This window comes from Podarcis erhardii (assembly GCF_964252035.2).
Source record: "Podarcis erhardii genome assembly, chromosome: 10".
Classification (NCBI taxonomy): domain Eukaryota; kingdom Metazoa; phylum Chordata; class Lepidosauria; order Squamata; family Lacertidae; genus Podarcis; species Podarcis erhardii.
The window spans coordinates 47,766,083-47,788,951 of NC_138500.1; the positions used below are offsets into that span (position 1 = coordinate 47,766,083).

At 42.0% G+C, this 22,869-nt stretch overlaps 1 long non-coding RNA gene across 1 annotated transcript in view; it reads right to left on the reverse strand.

Moving 5' to 3' along the window:
• LOC309350924 overlaps window positions 1–22,297 on the reverse strand; it is a 215,457-nt gene extending 193,160 nt beyond the window's left edge. Inside the window, exon 1 of the long non-coding RNA XR_014160603.1 lies at window positions 21,928–22,297. This is a non-coding gene — a long non-coding RNA (uncharacterized lncRNA). The remainder of the gene's footprint in view (window positions 1–21,927) is intronic.
• Window positions 22,298–22,869: the final 572 nt, after the last annotated feature.

Consider the following 22,869-nt stretch of genomic DNA (forward strand, 5'->3'; position numbering starts at 1 on the left):
TTTTTTGTTTTGCTTTTCAATGGACGATATTTTATTTACGATCCTTCTTTTGTTACTCTCTCTATGTGTTTCCAAAATCTTGTAATGATAATTACTGCAGTAGTTGAGCAAGTGTTTTGTTAGGTTGTGGCTGGTACCATCCTTGCTTGGTTCATCTCATATACCCAAAAAAGATAACTTGGCAACTGGTACTAAATTTCGTTTTGCAATCTGTTTAATTCCAACAAATGCAACCTCCCAAAATCGTGCAGTCCCAGTAGAGATGGAAGTAGGTGATTTTTGCTTTTTTGCTCTCCAGCAGAGAAGGGAGAGGTTTTTTGTTTGTTGGTGTACAATAGCTTTACATGCATTTTGTACCACCTAAACACAATTTGTAACATTGATTCCTTAATCGGGCTGAGACTGGATCTGCTGACATTGTGGACCAGATTTTCCTCTTGTAAATAGTTTTCCCAACAGGCTTATAGACCATACGGGTCACCTAATTCCAGTCCAGCTAATACAGTGGTACCTCAGGTTAAGTACTTAATTCGTTCTGGAGGTCTGTTCTATGGAGTTCCCACAACTATTCCATTTGATGAGACCAGAGGGTTTGGAGCCCACAGCACTTGCTCAAAGATCCAAACGTTCCCATGGGCCTAAAAAGGCTGGTGACTCCTTGGGATAAGTCACTGACTGGATGATATGGTGTACAGTGGTACCTTGGGTTAAGTACCTAATTCGTTCCAGAGGTCTGTTCTTAACTAGAAACTGTGGTTAACCTGAAGCACCACTTTAGCTAATGGGGCCTCCTGCTGCCGCCGGAGCACGATTTCTGTTCTCATCCTGAAGCAAAGTTCTTAACCCGAGGTACTATTTCTGGGTTAGCGGAGTCTGTAACCTGGAGCGTATGTAACCTGAAGCATATGTAACCCGAGGTACCACTGTATTTTGTTCAGTTGAGCTATCTGTCCCCTGGTATTTGCATAAAATGTTAAAAACAAGCACTGAAAAGCAGTTATTATTTATTAAATCTGTATACCACCCTAAACTGTAGATCTCAGGGCGGTTCACAACAACAACAAAAGACCCCCTTTTGCTTGCTGTACTATGTGGTCCTTCATTATCATAATGTGCTTAATATCTAAACAGTTATGGCCCACACTCACTATAACATGCAGCTTCATTACAGTCCATGAATGTAAAAGTCACTGAGTCCCTTAGCTGAGCAATTCAAGAAGCTTACTGACCTGCTTTTACTTTTTTAAAAATTGGGTGAAAAAGTCTGAAGGTTCCTTTGGGAAGAAGGATGGGATAGAAAGGGTCCCCCCCTGAAATTCACTATACACCCAATCCATATTTTTTAGGCTCTTCTCAAGGAACAAAGCAGCCCAAACAAGTAATCCATTTCATGACTCCTTTTCAATACTGACCCAATTTTTGTGCCATCCTGTTTAAATATCAGGAGCATTTTGGACAGCTGGTCTGTCACAACAATGTAGCCAGATAGTTGGGGTACCCCAACCACTGTCCCCTTTAGTTCTATATAAATAATTATTTCTTAATTGAGCTCAGCCCCTGAAAACCTCCCTTGATTCATTTTTGTGAGGGTGGTAATATTTTAGATGGATTAGGGGTTGGCTAAATGTAGAATAATGATAAAAGAGAAGGCACGCCAGACTTAACATTTTCACAGCCACCATTTCCCCAAGTAATGAGAAGTTAAATCTATTCCATTATGTCAGGGTTTTTTTAAAAAAAGGAAAACAAAGGCAAGCCTGGAATGGTTTGTTTACGTTCTTTGCTACATTAACTCCTAAATAACAGAAGTGCTTGGCATCTGATAGGAATCTTATATCATTTTTACTTACACTTTGAAATTTAGGGTTGAGATTAAACATCATTATGCTGCATTTGGAGTTTTTTTTTATTTCAAGGCCTGCAACATTTTCATTTTTCTCAAATTCATGTTGCAGATGGGAAGTGTCGGTTAAAAGGTCTGATGGCATGGCGGCCATGTTGTCTGTGAAGAAGAGATTTATTAGGTGTTATTTTCCATTTATCGCAAACTCTTTCATGTTATCACCATGGAAAGCAGCTCTAAGGCCAAAACAAATAATATGGGGAATAGGGTACATCCCTGTTTCTCCCTTGGGATATGATGATAGGATTAGAGCCATAGCCATTAATTCTGATTAATGATGTGGAGGCTTGATATGTAGGTTGGATAGCATGGGTCAGTTTGGGGCCTAGATTTAGGTTAGTAATCTGCAGAAGAAATCTCCATTCCATACCAAGGCCTTAAGGCACCTAGGCATAAAATTCCAAGCAGACCTATTTTTCTAGAGAAAGAGGTGCCAGAACTCACCATGAACACCTCCCTTGTTCTCTTATAATGGCAATGGCGCCTACCTGACAGAACTGTGTTCTGGCAAGTTCCGGCTAAAAAACAACAACCCTGATACCAAGGGATACTCTGTGTTCCTTGTGGTGGGGGATTACATTTAAAATAAATGTAATTAACTGGAGCTGCAATAGTTCTACCCAGTGGTTTTCCCCCCCGGGGGTATGCGGGAGTACGCATACCCCTAAACATTTTGTGAATCTAAGTTTGGCCTCATTGAGGGGCAGTATTTCAATATGAATAGGAAAATGAGAGTACCCCTAAACATATTTTTTTTTAAAAAAAGCACTGGTTCTACCTAGCAGAAGGCTGGACTGATCTTGATCAATATATTGAGGAATGAAAATTGTAAGCCTATCAACTATAAAAGGCAGCCAAAAAATTATAGCCTACATTAAGCAATGCAATCTAGTTGTTCAATATCTGTATCGGGTTTAGTGATTAAAAACTATTCTATCCAATTTTTCATCAGTGGAGTCTCTCCCGCCAAACTGTGACTCTTCCCCAGCAGTAAGTGCTCATATTTTAGCAATAAGTCTTAGTCCTGGATTCACAGCAGTTATAGCTATGTCATCGACTGTGGAGATTAAATAAGCATTTTGTTGTTATTATTTCAAGGGTTTGAAAGGCTTGTCCCATTTTTCTGTGAGCGCTGCAATGAGCTGTTGGAAGTGTGCCATAAAACCTTGCACACTGAGGGGCCCTCCTCTAAGGACTGAGGAGTTTTTGAGGGAGAAGTAAGCACCATTTTGGAATGAGTCACGCGATTGCCTGTGATTTCCGTCATCTGAGTCTGCGCAGATGCAATTTCTGGCGCCACGGAAGCCAGTCCCCGCGCCACACTGTGCCGCGCTGGTTTATTGCAGTGCGCGAGCGGGCAACTCGGTTCGGGGATGGCTCATGGGCCAGTCAAACGACCTCTGCGGGCTGCTTCTGGCCCATGGGCCTTAGGTTGCTGACCCCTGACCTAAAGTAAGCAGAACAGCTAGTCGCCTTTCTTGGTTTGCTCTAGGACCAGGGTTACTTCCACATTGCTCCTACTTGATTTGGGAGCATTTTAAATTGTGGGTGGTAGGTTCCAAGGTCTGTTTTTCTCCCACTGGTTTCTGAGACCTGGGATTAAGCCTCTGTTTTCTTGTTCCTCATGATGACAAAGATAGGTAAGCAGATAATCAGTAGAGACTAATATCCTATTACAGTGGTACCTCGGGTTACATACGCTTCAGGTTACATACACTTCAGGTTACATATGCTACAGGTTACAGACTCCACTAACCCAGAAATAATACCTCGGGTTGGGTTAAGAACTTTGCTTCAGGATAAGAACAGAAATCGTGCTCCGGTGGCGCAGCGGCAGTGGGAGGCCCCATTAGCTAAAGTGGTGCTTCAGGTTAAGAACAGTTTCAGGTTAAGAATGGACCTCCAGAACGAATTAAGTACTTAACCCAAGGTACCACTGTACTTTCTTACATCTGCATGACAATAATATGTGATGTGTATGTCTAGTTTGTTTGTGTGTGTGTGTGTGTGTGTGTGTGTGTGTGGCTGCTGCCTCCCTCAAGGAAAGATCCTGCAGAGAAATGCACAGAACAAAAAAGAACCAAAAACTGTGAACGCTTGTGCAATGTTCGGCTGTGTATCTATATCCACGGAACATTCTTTCCCCTGAATAATCCTGTGAATTTACAGAGTTTTGTGAGCAGAGAAAGATCCTGAGGCTACAATGCAAAGCTGTTAACTTTGCAGATTAAAAGTTGTGCTTTATGCCAGTCTTCCTTCTGTAATATTTATTATTGGACCCAAAATCATTACACATATACTAGTGGAGCCATAAACACCAGTAAAGGAAGCAATATTTTTGTCAATATAGAGTCTGGAGAGAAGCCTAAATGCCTTGCAGGGTTCACCTTCATTGAGTGTAGGAGTGTAGGCAAACTGAAACATAGGTTCAGGCTTGTTGAGATGGTAGTTTGTGGATATTGGATGTACCTGCAAGGTTATAAAGTTTTTCAAATGGTTTTGGGTTGTCCTTAGGCTTTATTTTTATTTTTTAGTCAATTATACATTTCTGTTCAAAAGACCACTATGGAAATTAAGTAAATTTTCACATCCATTAAGTAAATAAGCAAATAGGCTTTTAAGCTGTTATGCATTTATTTCTTTTTAATTCTGCCTTTCCCCATGGGCAAATATAAGCGGGGAGAAAAATCAATATGTTATAAGCAGAAAGCAGCACAATGTCAGGCAAAGATATATTGGAAGAAGTTTCAAGTGCTTTGTGAGGCAATGTATTGATCATTATAATAATAAACCAGACTATAATATCAGTGGAGGCCCATGGCTGATTGTTTCAAATTGGTGGGTAAAACTGGTAAGGAGATACCTATCGAGTGGTAGCAATGTGGTACTTTGCTGAGGGACTGTGAAATCTGGAGCCAGCCCTATTGCTTTAGCGGTTTCCCTCCACTATAGCCATAATTTGTTAACTCAATTTGTGCAGGGAATCCAGATACAGTGGTACCTGGGGTTAAGTACTTAATTCGTTCCGGAGGTCCGTACTTAACCTGAAACTCTTCTTAACCTGAAGCACCACTTTAGCTAATGGGGCCCCCTGCTGCTGCCGTGCCGCTGGAGCACGATTTCTGTTCTCATTCTGAAGCAAAGTTCTTAACCTGAAGCACTATTTCTGAGTTAGCGGAGTCTGTAACCTGAAGCGTATGTAACCTGAAGCGTATGTAACCCGAGGTACCACTGTAGTTAAGGATAGCTTGTGGGTGTTGCTGTTGCTGTTCAGGTTAAGAACTTTGCTTCAGGATGAGACAGCAGCAGGAGGTTAAGAACAGTACGGACCTCCGGAACAAATTAAGTACTTAACCCGAGGTACCACTGTAAATGGGCAGATATGATATTCAAGGTAAAGAGGTAATGGGTTGAAAGTTACTTAAGTCTGCAATCCAGTACACACTTACTCAGGGCAAGCCCCCTTTGAATATAATATCTCATTCTAATTGTTCAGTGCAAGGAACTTGATGAATTACCTAATTTGGGACATTAAGCAATACAGTATAGTCATGCTGTTACCACTGCAGGCTAAAATGATTACCATATGCAGATGTTATTTATCTGAAACATTAGGCCTCAAATGATAATTCCCTTTCTTGAATTATGGAGATACAAAATGCAAAAGAGAATGCTTCTATTGTTATTACTATTATCGGTACTTTCATTTTCACTTAAAAAGCAAAACTTTTCATTTATATAGTGCTTTTGAGTGTTCGGTGCTTCGCATATGTTATGTCAGTGTGATTTGTGTTATGGAAATGACCCACCTATCTTCATGACCAGAATGTTTCTATTTCTCAGTTTTTGCCAGAATATGAAGACTGAAAATTCATTCGGGGGGGGGGGGGAATGGGACCTGCAACAAAATACTACAGTGCAGAGGATTCCAGCCTGCCAGAGAAATCCTCTTCCAGAATGGTCCATTGCATTCCTACTTCCAAGAACATGCATGAATTTGAAATGAAGCAGTAAGTCCATCCCAAAGCTTTATCAGTTATATTGAAAGTGGGTTCACATATAGCCACCCCAAAACCATCATGAACACATAATCATGAATGCACAATAAAAAAGAGGGGCCATCAGCTAGTCTCATTCCAAACAATCAGTCACATTTCTGTATTCCAGATTCCTAGCTGTTCCTCCAGAAGCCAGAATGATACCCCGCAATCCTTTTCTTTACCTCTATCTTCCCCTTACTGGAAGGGTCTGCTTCTGCTCCCACCTGACAAATCACCAGGTGTCATTCTACAAAAGCCTGGTAAAAGATGGTAGCCAAAACAAGTCATATTTTTGGTTGAAGTAGATGGGGAAATTTATGGAGGAAATTGCGCAACATCTCACTGTCTCAAGGCATTCCACCCAGAGTTCCTTCAAGACCATGAAAGAACACAGAGAGATGGAACTTTGTTTATTCCAGGCACCAAAATGCCAAATATGTCTGCACTTACAAAGCACAGGGGAAACACGCACACAAAAAGACCCTCTGATATATGCAGGGTCAATTTATTCATATTCAATGAAGCTGATGTGTTTCAAGCAACTACAGCCTCACTATCCAGGGAAAATGAAAAGGAATATAAAATAGCACACTTGTTATATATAACATCCCAAAAGAGACACAGAGGTGCTTATGGCTCACAAAGAAGGAATAGCAAATGCAAAGCTTTAGCTGCCTGCTTCTTTTAAAAAAAAAATGTGGGGGGGGGGGAAACCTAAGGAAGATGTTATTCCCATCCCACTGAATCTTCTTTTAATGACTCATGGTCAGATTAATATTTTTCTCACATTTGAATCTGCCATAAACACACACACACACACACACACACACACACACAGAAACAACCTAATTGTTATTACTACTCTGGATAGTGTTCAGCAAAGAACAATCTATCATTTGCCTTCAGAAATAACTGGGTTTTGGTTGCACCCCGGGGAATGTTGTTTCAGAGTCTTAAAGTGCAATGCCTTTAAATTGGTTTATGTGACCTTCTTTTTATTTTAATAATATTCTTATTGGGGATGTTTTGAAAGGGCGTATAGCTGTGATTGTACCTGTGTGCTCCATGGGAAGCTTCATTGCAGGCTAATGTTCTTCTAAAATAACAAGACTAAAGCCAGTTCTTTTTTGTTTATTGACAATCTTAAAGGAGTAATTTGCAAAAGAAATGTGCCATTCGGGTGCAAACCTATGGAGAAGATCTTAGCTGGAGTCTCCTGCATCCAACAGATAGTCTGCTATGCTGTGCTTGAGATGTGCTGCTGCTTGAGATGTGCTGTCATTATTTAGGCAATATTGGGATGGCTAGGGAAGTGTACAGCCATGCCAAATCCTATAACCCTTCAATGCACACCCATGTACATTGGTGGAATATTACACCAGTCCTAGGCTTGGTGAAAGAGCCCTGTTCCCCAGCTGCCTTAAATTGTCTTAATTTTTTTAATTACAAAAAAACAGCTGTCCCCACCTTTTGTAATGCCCACATTGTGATGGTAAGGCATAGCATATGGTATAGCCTAGCACCCAATTGCAGCAGAGCACCACAGGTCTATCAACCCACAAATGAGGACCAGAAGCCATATAACAGAGCTTGGGGCTCTTGCAGTTCACAAAGGGTGATGGGAAACAGGAGAAAGAGGTAGGTAGCCGTGTTGGTCTGCCGTAGTCGAAACAAAATTAAAAAATTCCTTCCAGTAGCACCTTATAGACCAACTACGTTTGTTATTGGTTTGAGCTTTCGTGTGCATGCACGTTATCTGAAGAAGTGTGCATGCACACAGAAGCTCATACCAATAACAAACTTAGTTGGTCTCTAAGGTGCTCCTGGAAGGAATTTTTTTATTTTGTTTTGAGGAGAAAGAGAACTTTGCACATGAAAGGGGCACTTCACACATAACAGCCTGGCTTCACAACACACGTGGGATCTTGAGCTCATGGCCAACACTTCTTTGTCTACCACCCTAATGCAGACTCTCCAAGTGCCCCTATTTTCCAGGGACAGTCCCAGATTTACAGAACCCATCCTGGTTTCTGGTTTGATCCTGGAATGTCCTGCTTTTCATTAGGACACCCCTATTTTCATTGGAGAAATGTTGAAGGGTATGGAATAGGACATCCCCGAGGCTCCCCCCCCCCAGCTAGAACTCACTTCTGGCACCTCTCAGGTGGGCACCCTTGCCATTCTAAGAAAATGAGGGAGGTGTACATAGTAAGCTCTGGTACCTCTTTTTCTAGAAAAATAGCACTATCCACCTCTATTTTCATCAAAGAGATGTTGGAGGGTACAGATAGGATGTCCCTATTTTCATTGGGACTACAAACACAAGCACCCAATGCCACTGGAGGAGTGCCAGGGTGGAGCAGCCAACATAGGTAAACATGGAGGGAACCTGCTCTCCCCTCAGTGCCCCCTTTGGCATGTATGAATATTGTGTCCTTTCTGAAGTCTATAGCTCCAACGCTGATCCCTTCCAACAGTGGGGAGCAGGGTTCTGCAGACACAAGGGAGGTCCACACACAAACAAGCTCTCCCTTGGCAAAGGCCAGCCACTCCAACCCAACCATCTCCACTGCTGGCCCAACATTGCATTGGCAGTGACTCCACTCACCTAGCAGTGAGATAGATTAGGCTGTGCCCAAAGCAAAGTCCAGAATGGTTTGGCTTAGTTATGAATCTAAAATAATACTTTGCATGTCTTGGTACAGGTTTGTTTGTTTTTTAAAGAAAACATCCTACAATGGAAACGGTTGCGAGAAATCATGCATTACTTCAGGTTCAAAGACATGACAGAATAATTCTGAGCAAAAGAAAATTGCACTGGGAGATGATTGGGCAACAGTACAGTGGTATCTTGGGTTAAGTACTTAATTCGTTCCGAAGGTCCGTTTTTAACCTGACACTGTTCTTAACCTGAAGCACCACTTTAGCTAATGGGGCCTCCTGCTGTTGCTGCGCCGCTGGAGCATGACTTCTGTTCTTATCCTGAAGCAAAGTTCTTAACCCGAGGTAATATTTCTGGGTTAGTGGAGTCTGTAACCTGAAGCATATGTAACCCGAGGTACCACTGTAAAGTCATTATGATCTGAACATCTGCCAAATTATTATTATTCGTTTCTGTAGAGCTTCAAGCGTACAAATTTATTTTCAACTGCAATTCCCTCCCAATGAAATGAGTGAGGTGGTATAGGAGCAAGCAGATAATTTGAGTACTCAGAGGCAGTTTAGGAGTGGCCCTAAAGTCCTGTTGGGGCATTATCCTTCATATGATCTTATGTGGAGAAATAGAGCAGAGCCGTAGGCACTGGATTCCCCCAATGGGCATTGCATTGGGTGGGCCTGAACAGAGGGCTTCCTGTTCTATGTGCATAAGATATCTTCTGCGATTCAGAACCATGCACAATCAGCATTCCACATCATGAGGGGAAGCCAACATGCACAGAGCAGGTTCCTCTGTACAGATGTGCCCCCCCAAAACTTAAATGATTGGGGCAGGCTGGGTAAGGATAATGTCCAAACAGAAATATAGTCTACCATCTCTTCAAACTATGCAGAAAACAAGAGGAGGAGGATCATGGGTCTGAAGACCATATAAGAGGGAGAAATGATATTTTTCAATGAAGTCAACAAGGGTTCCAAGGAGGAGGAGGAGGAGAAAACGGAGGAGACGACTTTCCTATCAGGCCATTCCTTGATCACAAGAACTTGAAGAGTGGGCCTCCTCCTGACTTTCCTCAATATCCATCTACCCATTACAGGTGAATCCACCATACTATGGGAATAGAATCTTCTGTGTGGACAGTAAGGTCTGGGGTCCTCCAGGATATCCTGGGGCTTCAAAGCTCCTGATCCAAATCCTTCAAATATGAGATTCAGTAATTTTCTAGGCTCTACTGACTTAAGCATGATCAAAGTGGTTGACGGTACTGACGAGTTCCAAGTCTAATGTCACAAAGATTCAAATGAGATTCGAGAAGATCCACTCTTGTCACATTGTAGAAATCAAATCCTTGTTTCCGCAAGGAGAAAAGGCTTGGAAACACAGCAGTGAGAGATACAGGGATACAGGATAAATCTGTTGAGTTTTGCTTCTTGTCCTATTACATGCCCATTGTAACAGGACTGCTGGGAAAGACTGCAAACTTCCACCATTTAAGCTGAAATAAAGCAACACAGTTCTGTTTCTTCAGTTTCTGATTCTTTTCCTATCAAGTAGCAGTGCACAGTGTAATTTTGTTTGCATGCCCTCCTGAAAGTTCTATTTTTAGAACTCATTTCTTAAGGTTCCTGATTTATCGAAAAGGTCTTCAATTTGTCTTTTGTGGAACTGTGGAGCAAAACAAGAGTCTCAAGGGTCTAAAACAACCCTTTTGTCAAATGGAAATAAATCTTCCTTATATGCACCACTGTGTAAAACAAATATGAAGCCTCTGCTTGAAAATTGATAGTAATCTGGTGTGTTAGCAATCTTCCGCTTCTAAGTTGATTACTGCCAGTTTCTCCCTCTTTCTTAAAAACAGGTTTGCATGGATAATTTCGTCTGTTCCTATCAGTTTTCTGTGCATCAGCAGATGTCCTATATGGCTAAGACCCGCTTATGGTGCAGAATACATTCTACGTATAGGGGTGAGATCTTTCACATAGCCTGTTCTGGCCTAGGATGTTTGGGTGGCCTTTACATTTAGGGGTCACCATGTTGGCCTCCACTGGGCTAGAGGGTTAAGCACAAGTCTATCCCAGATGGGCTTCTTAGTGCAGCATTTGTAGTGTTATTTGTAGTATCAGAGTCATACTTTGCAATGGAAAGCTATCTAATGCCGCAATATAGGGCACATGGCTGAGCAACAGATAGTGAGCATGACAACGCTGAACAAACAATGAACAGAGAAAACTGTCTCATTCCTCACTCCCCATCCTGGCTAGAGGGTGTTTTCATGTTGGCCATCACTATCTTCTCTTCCTCATGATGTCTTTTAGATATGGATAATATATTCTTTGGGTGAGGAGAAAAGACACATGAAGTGCGTATTTAGAATTGCTTCGGTAGAGTCTGCTATTCTGCTCATTAGTCATGAGACGTCTGAAGTGTCGGGTCTCAAGTTTGACTTTTTGCATAAAAGGGAGGAAGAATAGAAGGAACATCATTACCAGAATTAAATAAATGCTGTGCCGTGAAAGGAAAAAATGATGCGTATCACATCTTCCCTAGTATGAGTTTTATTGCAGTCAGAACTGCTTCATTGTTTGAAATTACCACGAAGCATGTTCTCCGAAGAAGTTCCCAGTGCTTTAAAATTGTATTTTGAAATAGACCTTCCAAGGCTTAGCTTCCAAGTGCTGTAAGTCACTTACACATTTTTTTTGCAACTATCCAATACAATTCACCAATTGAGAAGTAACTGGAGGTAATCTCAGTGGTGTCAGTAAGAGGGCACACAACATTCTCAGCCATTTTATTACAGTGGTACCTCAGGTTGAGAACTTAATTCGTTCCGGAGGTCCATTCTTCACCTGAAACTGTTCTTAGCCTGAGGTACCACTTTAGCTAATGGGGCCTCCCACTGCCGCCACGCCACCACACGATTTCTGTTCTCATCCTGAAGCAAAGTTCTTAACCTGAAGTACTATTTCTGGGTTAGCGGAGTCTGTAACCTGAAGCGTCTGTAACCTTGGGTTGTAGCCCAACCTCTGGCAGACTTTTCCTCCTGAAGCCCCTGGCTGTCCTCCTCTGTTGGAGATCAGAGCTATGTGTGCCACACCCACACACCCCTAAACTCACCTGCTGCCTTCAGGTACACTGGAAGATGTTATCCATTGTTGAATCAACTGGCAGTCCAGTCAGTTTATGTTCATGGAATTGGGTGATGGAGGTAAATCTTGTCCTTTGACCAAAGCAGCAAAATACCTTTGGCCAGCCCTGGCGCTAGAGTAGGGAAGGCAAACCAAGAGAAACTCATTTTGGTATGCTTAAGCATTTTGAAAAATAGCCATGCCCACCACTATGTGTAGCCACAAACTGGTTTTAAAACTTTCACATGTAGTCCAGTTGAATTATAAGCTATTGGTGATAAAGCTGGAAATTAGTCTACAGAGAGAGTTAAGGACCAACATTATTACACACACAAAATCCTGCCAAATGTCTATGGAGTTCCCACAACTATTCCATTTGATGAGACCAGAGGGTTTGGAGCCCATAGCGCTTGCTCAAAAATCCAAACGTTCCCATGGGCCTAAAAAGGCTGGTGACTCCTTGGGATAAGTCGATATGGTGTACAGTGGCACCTCGGGTTAAGTACTTAATTTGTTCTGGAGGTCCGTTCTTAACCTGAAACTGTTCTTAACCTGAAGCACCACTTTAGCTATTGGGGCCTCCTGCTGCTGCCGCACCGCCGGAGCACAATTTCTGTTCTCATCCTGAAGCAAAGTTCTTAACCTGAGGTATTATTTCTGGGTTAGCGGAGTCTGTAACCTGAAGCTTATGTAACCTGAAGTGTATGTAACTCGAGGTACCACTGTATTGACAAAAGAAGCAAAATTAAAAATGTGATAACCTTAAATAAGCATCAATTAAAGTTCATTGCGTTGCCCAATGCATTTAATAAAATCACAACTATATTTGGTGAGGAAATCATTTTATGTATATGTTCTGGTGGTGAAGATTCCAGAAGATCCATGCCAATATTCCACTTATACAGATACATTTCTAATGATCTGAACAATTTGGTCTCATGCATGTAACACTTATATTGCATTAGTTTTTCATATACTGTATTCTGAGGTATGGAGACCACTTGCTGGAATAGTCCTGCGACTAGCAAATATATATGGATGAACCCTAAGATTCTCTCCCCATGCTTCTTGCTATGCAGATACAGCATCTATATATCACTTGACTTTGCCATGGTTCTGTTGGGAACTGCTAGACTCTCTTTGTGGCCTTAACTTACCCCACGTTGTTACCTGAACTTAAGCCAGCTGAGCTTTCACTAACATGCGTAGAGGACTATAAACTACATCTTAGAAGCTATGAAATAGCTGCGTAACTATATACAGGACTTTAAAAGTTTAAGAGCCATTTGGCTGACAGCTGTGTTTGTTGCTGTTCAAATAGTGCAGTCTACTAAAGTAGTTTTTATGCCCCTTTCCCCTGTTAAGTGAGTGGGTGTGTTTAAAATTACCAACTTTAGTGTTTATCATTTGTTTTGGACTATTATTTTGAAAGCGACCTGGATATTTGTGTTGCCTACCACTTACAAAATGTGTGGGGTGTGTGAGACAGAGAGTAGACATTAAACAGAGAGCGTATTTTTCTAATACAAAACAAGGCAGGGTAAACATTATTCTTCCAGCTCTCTGTTCATGCAGAATTTCAAACTTGTGCAGCCATGCCAAAAGCAAATAAAACATTGAAAATGGAGATTAATTCTTGTTGGCTTAACATCTCAAGCAGAACAAACTTGTTTCAAGAAACCAGACCTGTTTCAAGAAATGAATGAATAAGGTAAATAACCTGGATGGTTAAGTCCAGTCAAAGGTGACTATGGGGTTGTGGCACTCATCTCGCTTTCAGGCCGAGGAAGATGGTGTTTGTCCACAGACAGCTTTCCGGGTCCTGTGGCCAGCATGACTAAACTGCTTCTGGAGCAATGAAACACTGTGATGGAAACCAGAGCACACGGAAACGCCGTTTACCTTTCTGCCTCGGTGGTACCTATTTATCTACTTGCACTGGTATGCTTTTGAACTGCTAGATTGGCAGGAGCCAGAACAGAGCAATGGGAGTTCACCCCATCATGGGGATTCGAACTGCCGACCTTCCAATCGGCAAGCCTAAGAGGCTCAGTGATTTAGAGCACAGCACCACCCACGTCCAATAGACACATCTAATACTACTTTACAGGTGTGTCTCTTTTCTTCTCTCTCTCTCTTGTGTTTCTTGTAAACTGCTTAGAGGTTTTACTACAATCAAGCAGAACAGAAATTTTGTAAAATAAATGAACATATATCCCATGTTTACTCCAAAGATCTTAAGTTGGCATACATTATTTCCACCCTTCCCCATTTTATCATCAAAACTACCTTGTGAGGTAGGTTAGGCTGGGAAGAGAGTGGCAGCCCCCAAGTCAACCTAGTGAGCCTTATGGCAGAGTGGGAATTTGAACTCTGGTCTCCAAGGTCCCAACTGAACACTCTCACCCCTTCTCCACACTGGCTCTCCTATTCTGCTGCCCCTGTTGCAAATCTTCGTAGAACTTGGCTTGGCTGTAGCTATAGAGGTATTCATTGTCGGAACTCCGCTCAGCTAAGCCGATAAGGCCTCATCTGCCTCCGAGCCGAGCCTTTAAAATCGCCTCCGACGTGTTTAATGACCTGAGCCTTTGATAAGGCCTTAAGCACATTCTATCCAGCAGGGTTCCCAGCACAGGGAAGAGATGAGAGGTTTGGCTACATTGTAAACTACGCAGAACAGAAAAGGCATCCTCTCTCTATGACAGCAGAGAGCAACTGAACAAAGGAACAAAGGAAACAGGAAACCACTAACGTCACATCCCGTCTCCCTTCCCGTGAGACTTCCAAGAGTCTGGACTGTCTCTGGAATGTAAACAGAGTCCTGTGACTCGCAGCAGCTGCACAGTGAGAAACAGAAACTAACATTCATACACATTTCATTCTCCATTCTGCGAATGTAGAATCATAGAATTGTAGAGTTGGAAGGGACCACGAGGGTCATCTAATTCAATGCATGAATTGTTTTCCCAGTGTGGTGCTCAAACACAAAACTCTGAGATTGAGTCTCATGCCCTGCCAACTGAGATGTCCCAGGGACAGTGTGACCGTGTCTGCTGGTTGTGTTTGTCACACACCATCACACCTGCTAGGTACATCCCCTGGCAGTCTTGTCCTAGGTGTAAAGAGTTTTTCTCACTAACACCCAATGTGTGGCTGATAGGAGCATGGCAAGTGAGCATATTGGCATGGGCAGGGAGTGGCAAGGTTACCTATCACAAATTCAATGAAAAGGTGATGGGGGTATCATATGAATGCCGTAGTGTCACAATAGAATAAAGCAAACTTCAAATCCTGGTAACCGGTGCTGCCCTGTTTGATGTTATAAAGGTAAAGGGACCCCTGACCATTAGGTCCAGTCGTGGCCGACTCTGGGGTTGCGGCACTCATCTCGCTTTATTGGCCGAGGGAGCCGGCGTACAGCTTCCGGGTCATGTGGCCAGCATGACTAAGCCGCTTCTGGCGAACCAGAGCAGCGCACGGCATCGCCGTTTACCTTCCCGCCGGAGCGGTACCTATTTATCTACTTGCACTTTGCCGTGCTTTCAAACTGCTAGGTTGGCAGGAGCAGGGACCAAGCAACAGGAGCTCACCCCGTTGCGGGGATTTGAACCGCCGACCTTCTGATCGGCAAGTTCTAGGCTCTGTGGTTTAACCCACAGCGCCACCCTCTACTCTTAAAGTGGTGTTTTTTTCTGGCATCACGAGGTCAGTCTGCAATGTCAACCTGATGTCTCTTCTATTCTGTGCAATACTTTTGGATAGTTCTTTTCATACTGGTTTGACATGAACATCCCTTTCCTTTTCTATTCATAATTGTCTGACTGCAGCTTTTCAGCACCAGAACCGGAGAAGATAAGAAAGCGCTGACTATACACAAGTTTTGTGTTGTATTCTGGCAGAGTGAATTAATGTTCTTTTCAGTACAAACCAGCCTACAGACTCTCATTTCTCCTTCCTGTGGGACAGCATTATGGGTCAATTTTATAGAACCCTGCTAACAAATCTGTTTACTTATTACTACCTGCATGGAATCTGAATTTAATAGTTAAGGTTCAATGGGCACCCCCAAAATCTCTAGCAGTTAAGTGAAGTGCTAGATATTTTCATGAGTTCAAGCCACAGCCACGGGGTAGTGGTTATTTACTTGTATAAAATAAGTGTGTTTTGCTCATATTTAGAGCAGGATTGCCAGGTCAAAATCCTTGTTGGCCTCACAATTCCTTCATGACTTTTGCTTTGGCTCTCAAACTTGTCTTTAAAGGTCTCTGCTCAGAACCTTCCTATTCAATAGGGTTCTCAGTTTCGTTTTTAGCCATAGTAGCAGGACCCCTACATGTTGCTCAGATTGAGCAGGCAAATGTATTCTGATCACAGCATCTAATATATCAGGGGGAAAGAGTTCAGCACTTTCAAGATGGATATGAAGGATACATCAATGCTCAACTTGTGCTCAACTTGAATATTTTATGGAACTCTTTTGTCAACATCAGAGACAAATGGACGGCCAGCTCTTAAACGCGTTTGTGAAAACTGCTGTAATATTAGCTTTGATCACATTGTGTAATGTAACTTATAACACATCACAAAATGGCTTTCTTGGTTCTGCAGTCTGTTAAGAATCCAAAGCTGTAAGGTTCAATCAATTCATTTACAATCACTATATTTCCTAGTTCTCAGCTGTCATACTTCTAATTTGAAAAGCATTATTTCCAGTGATGAAAGCAGTTTTATTATCTAAAAGGTACAGAAGGGGGGAATGAAGCCCCCAGAATATTAAATGAATCACTATATTGCTGGCCTCCTTTGTCAGAGAATGAATTCGTGAAACCAACGACTATAGAACTGTAATCATTAACATTCATCTTGAATAATAGAGGGACAAGTTAAAGATCACTTCCTATTTCATGGAGAATCAAAATTCTTTTCATAAGCAATAACACTGGGAAAGGAAGAAAAGAAGGTTGTATAAATTTCTCAAGCAAGAAGTTATAGCTGAGCTGAGCTTATCCTTAATGCTACATGACATTTGGGAATGGCTGTAGCTCAGTGGTAATGGTAGAGTATCTGCTTTGAGGCAGAAGGTCCCAGGTTCTGTCACTGACATCGCCAGACAGGTCTGGGAGGGTCCCCCATCTGAAACCCTGTCAGTCAGTGTAAACCAGGGTTTCCCAAACTTGGATGTCCAGCTGTGTTTTGGACTACAACTCCCATCATCCCTAGCTAGCAAGACCAGTTGTTAGAGATGATGGGAACTGTAGTCCAAAAGCAGCTGGAGACCCAAGCTTGGGAAACACTGGTGTAGACAATAGTAAAGTAGAGGGATAGTTGGTCTAACTCTGCATAAATCAGCTTCCTATGCTCCTGCGGCATATTTTACAAAGCATGATTTGTGAATGGGGGAGCAGCAGCTGAGGAGCATCAACTGGAAGTCATGTGACAGTCATGTGACCATAAGATGGAAGGCAACTCAAAACTGGAATGAAGTTCAGGGATTCTGCAGGAGACTCAGCTGTTGACCTGGAGTGTGGAAGAGCATGAGATTGTTATTTAATTACCGTAAATCTCCCATATTCTTCCAGGGGTGAAAAAAGGCAAGCATATCTGGGGAAATGCAAGCAACCTTTTGTAAAACAGGTGTAAAAATCGGCTTGCTGTATGTCAGGAAAATCCTGACCTGTCCCGGTTTCGGGTTGAAAAATGGCATCAGGGAGGAATTTTGCCAAACCAGCAAAATGTCAGGAAAAACCTGGATGAAAAGGTGATAGGAGGTCCAAAATCCAACCAGCTGCTTGTTCTTAGTCACAGGAGGTTGAGCGAAAGTAGAGCCAAGAAAAAGCTACCATCACTAACCCAAGAAGTATGAGATCCTCAGGTTTCATTTCATTTCGTTTCACTTTTAATTTGCATACCGCCTTTCTATATTACTAAACACAAGGCGGTTTACAAGCCAAAGGAACAACAAAATAGACAGCAAAGATCACACACTAATAACAGTCTGATCCAATACAAAAAAGTCATAATAAAAACATAACTCTAAAATAAACAACTTCTATCAAATAAAGCAATATTCAACAATCCATTAGAGTAATGGTAAATAGTGAAATTAAATATAAGCAAATAATAATTAGAGAGTTTACTCTTAACAATTGCAATAAAGAATTACTAAACTATAAACAATAAAAACGGCAAGTCACAATGCATAAAATACCACAAAGCTTAAAAAACCATGCAAGGACACACTATATAGATATAGATATAGATATAGATATAGATATAGATATAGATATAGATATAGATATAGATATAGATATAGATGATATAGCTATAGCTATAGCTATAGATATAGATAATCTCCCTTAAGGTTCTCAGAACAAAAGCATTTTACTGATACTTCTGAATATTTTCTGTCTCTGAACATACACAGCTTTCCTATGATGAGTCAGACAATTTAGCCCAGAACTGGGCTAGATGCCCAGTTTTCAATCTACTCTGAGTGGCAGAGACATCTTCCCCATCCCAGCTACCTGAGGCCCTTTAACTAGAGATGCTGGGGACAGAAGGGCTTCTTGCACCTCCCACCTGCAGCAGACCTCCTTAACCTAATTGTACAAAGGACTACTGCAAAATCAAGCCATTGTTTTCACGATGTTTATGATGAAAATGAATGTTAACAGTACTTACAGACTAGGGGAGGGAATGTGATGACGACAGCAACTATCCCATAACTATGACAGTAAAGAGAAGGATTGCACAGAGAGTTATATGTTTGTTCCAAACTGACAGAAAAATTCAGGGTATGAAATTATACTTTGATTCATTTTGGAAGCATGTGATATCATATTCATTGACACAGATGATTTAAAAAACTGTTCCTTTCTTTAAAATCTCAGTATATAAAGTGAGTGTCCCAAACTTCACCTGTTTAGGTATCTTGGCTGAGTGTAGTAGATTTCAAAAAGTGTTTTATCCTTATCAAGAATAACATTAATCATTGTCAAGAATAATAATGACTCTGAGTTGCCTATTTTTTGGGTGCATAGAGGCCTATTGCATGGATTCAGCTTACTCAGTGGGCAGATTATGTGATTACGTCTGTGCAGCTCTTAATCAATTTGAATACTGACACATTAATTACAGCACAGGGCAAACAAAAATGAAGTGGTTGTTCTTTTTATTCCCATTAAAGAACACTTTCGACATCAAATAAGCCAGGAGCGATGAAGTGAGTTGGAAGGAAGTTATTAATTAATAGCTGTTCGTTAGGTTATGTTGCCAACCATTATTCCAAGACAAATAAAAATCAGCTCATGTGGTGTCATTAATTATAATTCAATACACTGCTCTTTGCTAATAGATTTGTCTACCTGTGCTTTGAAATGCTGTATGGTGTCCTTATATCATTATCTGTAATGACATTAACTCAACAAGTTGACCGTGTGCTTGTTTAGAGGGTAACATAAAACTGCCTTTCTCCATTGGTGGGAGCAGAGTGTCCTGAGTCCCATGGAGATACCTTGGTGGAATTCATCAGATGAGGGGGAAGAGTGAGCTGGGAGAGTCCAAGGGAGGGTCCCAGCAGGCTGGGAGGCAGTGCTCAAGATCCACAGGAGGACTCTGACCACAGGGAGGGGCCCAGCAGGTTGAGAGTTGGACCTGGGGCAAAGCTGAGCTACTCATTAGAAGAATGGCCCTCTTCAGCTCCATCAGATACTCTTAAGTTCTGCCTTTCAGCTGACAGACACGATGCCTGCTCCACCTCCAGTGCTGCTCATTGTCCACAAGAGCTATCCTCGTTAGAGGAAGCCCTTAAGGAAAGATCTGGCAGTGAGCAGGCTCAATTGGCTCCACTCCTGTCTCCAAGTATGCGGAGCTGACAGCACTGGCATGAACAGATGCTACACCCTCGGCCTACTCGGAGGAGTGCTTACTTTCTTGCCAACCACATGAATGTGTCCGCCTCGCTCTTCGAAAGGAGAGCCCAGAGGACATGTCAATTGTTGGAACAACATGTTAGCTTATTCCTGGTGATGTATTGCAGAGCTCTTGTGCCTTAGAACCTTGTAACCTGCCATATGTTGGGATGCTGTGTTGGTTTCTGGGATAAAACCTTTAAACCTAACATCCAAGATGAGAGTTCAGAAAGTGGAAGCCAGGATACAGAGAGATGCTAAAACATTTCTGTTGTGAGTAACACACCTGCTTGATTTGTCTCCTTGGATTATGAATAGTCTCTTCTTACAGTTTGATTTGAATTGTACTGCAGTGGCACACAAACTACCAAGAGGAATGACACTTTGCTTTTATAGTAGTGTTGTGGTGATAAATGGCATTATTGAAATTTTATTCTGTGGAAAAATAATAACAAATTGCATGCTGCCATTTTACCATGTCCATTAAAAGCCATCCCAGATAATAACAACAAAGTCTCACAAAACTCATACTCAGGTTTGGCCTTTGAAGGGGCTTGCAGGAGTTGCAGAAGGAGCCATTGCTGAATTCAAGGCCATGATGCCCAGTCTAGCAAAACTGAACTCTTATAGTATACACAGTTTTTGAACAGCGGTAATAGTGGGATCTTTTCCCACGGTGCGAGCTTGGCTTTGTAGCTTATATGACATAACATTCAAAATGGCAGATGAATGCTGGTTCTGCCATCAGACTTGTCCCGCACCTCAGACTTCAGGCAAGCTATCTGCTTTCAAGAAAAAAGAAAAGAAAGGTGCATATGTTTGTTTACTCATTATCCATTTCTCTCTCCTGTTAAATGTCTGTAGCTGAATAACATCTTTTATATAATGTGATCTTTTTGTAGTGATGGCCCAAGATATTTTGGTGCCTGAGACAAAGGGCTATCTACCCATCTTGTCAGCAACCAGAAGCCAACTAGGGACAGTTGAATCAGATGTCTGATCAGCATCCTGTACCATACCAGCAGGGGCCTGGGGTGCAAAAGGGACACAAGACAGAGTACAGTACAGGACATATAGCTCTGTCCTCAATCTCCCTCAGCATTACTTTCTTCCCCTCAATATCTGCCGCCTGAGGCAGTTTCCCCACTCTGCTTAATGGTAGGGCTAAAATAAGGAAACCTCCATATTTAAACAGCTGAGCACTAACTATTTGCTGAGTGACAATAATGTATCATGTACAAGAAACAGAAAAAAATATTCTGCGCACAACCTAATTTCGAAAAGAATAATACAATTTGATCAAGGCCCATGTATTTTCTTCCACTCCAAAGGCATGACTATTGCTTAACATTTTCAATTTAACAGGATTGCTAACAGTTGATAAGAGTCAGGTAGATTTGAGTTCTCAGAATATCAAAAAATTTACAAGGAGTAAGAAATCAGTTAAGAAAAAAAATAGATGTCATCAGATGTGCTCCAGATGGAGTGTATGTTTCTTTTTTACATATCTGAAGATTTAAAACAACGACACCTTCTTTTATATATACAAGCAGAACCAGATGTATTTATTGTTTTTAGTTTAACCTTTTTAAAACACCTTTTAAAAAATTTCTCAGTGGGAACTGGGAAGGCAATCTTGAACTATATATGGTTTTTATCTTACTATTTTCCAGATTATGTTCTCTAATCTCCCAGAAAGAACATAAAACAATCTGAATCTGATTCAGAGCACAAAGCCATCATCTAGGAATGAGCATCAGTGAGAATTCCTGTAAAAGATTGTGGAAGCAAAAAAAAAAAAAAAGCAAAATGTTAAAATTCCTAACAGTGGCTTTCAGTGACAGAACTTTTCCTTCTGGAGTGATTTAATGAAGCTGTTGTGAGAGATAAAGCTAGAATAAATGTTTTACTAACCAATGTGTGTGCTGAGGAAAGCCAGCAGAACAATTGGAAGTTCTTCCTTTTGCATTCTGGGCTCCAGAAGATGCTACTTATATCTCTGCCTGGAGGCAAAGAAGAGTATTTCTTTTTTATATAGTCCCATTGAGTTACCTCTGCACTTGAGCATTGACTGATGCTGAGCCATTGCTTTTTCGCTTCCTACAATTAGCTGCACACATAATTTAAAATGGAGATGCCACACGGCATACAACAGCACTATATTATCCAGCAGTGTTTGTTCGAGAACTTTTTGCCATTCAGCAAAGTTCCTCTGGGATGTTATTGCAAGTTGCAATCCATGGGAGCAAGTCCTACTGAAGGCATTTGAACTTCTCTATAATTATACATGGGACGCAGGTGGCGCTGTGGGTTAAAGCCTCAGCGCCTAGGACTTGCCGATCGAAAGGTCGGCGGTTGAAATCCCTGCGGCGGGGTGCGCTCCCGCTGCTCGGTCCCAGCGCCTGCCAACCTAGCAGTTCGAAAGCACCTCCGGGTGCAAGTAGATAAATAGGGACCGCTTACCAGCGGGAAGGTAAACGGCGTTTCCGTGTGCGGCTCTGGCTCGCCAGAGCAGCGATGTCACACTGGCCACGTGACCCGGAAGTGTCTCCGGACAGCGCTGGCCCCTGGCCTCTTGAGTGAGATGGGCGCACAACCCCAGAGTCTGTCAAGACTGGCCCGTACGGGCAGGGGTACCTTTACCTTTACCTTTTATAATTATGCATAGGATGGTGCTGGAAGGCCTCAGTCCTACACACACATTCTTGGGTATCTTTCTCCAGCATAGTGCCTACAAGAGAAAGAAAGGTAAAGGATCTTTTTGCTCCCTTCCTTCCACAATTGCCTCTCAAGGTGGGCCAGTCATGTCCAAGACTACCCCTGGCCTTAGCACCCTCTACCTGCAGGAATGAGTGGTTTTTGAGTGTGCAAAGCAAATTATTAGAATGGAAGTCAAGATGGCATCCAACTCACTTATCCATCCCTAGGGATCAGCATGGTTGGCCTTTCTCTGGCGAGTACCACTCAGTTTATGAGGGGGAGCAAAGAGATTATCCAACCTACCTGTCTCTTGCCAGAGACTGGCAAAGCCATCTTTTTTCTGTCCAGCCCCACTTAGTCATACATGTAACATGAACTGAGTGATTAGGTGAGAGGAGGGTTGAAATTCCCTGAGAGTCCAGCACAAAACTGCAACAGCCAATTCTACTTAAAAATTTATTAAGGATTTTAGAAAGAAAGAAGGGGACAAAGGGAAGAGTTAGAAGGTCGATTCAATAAACTCAAATAA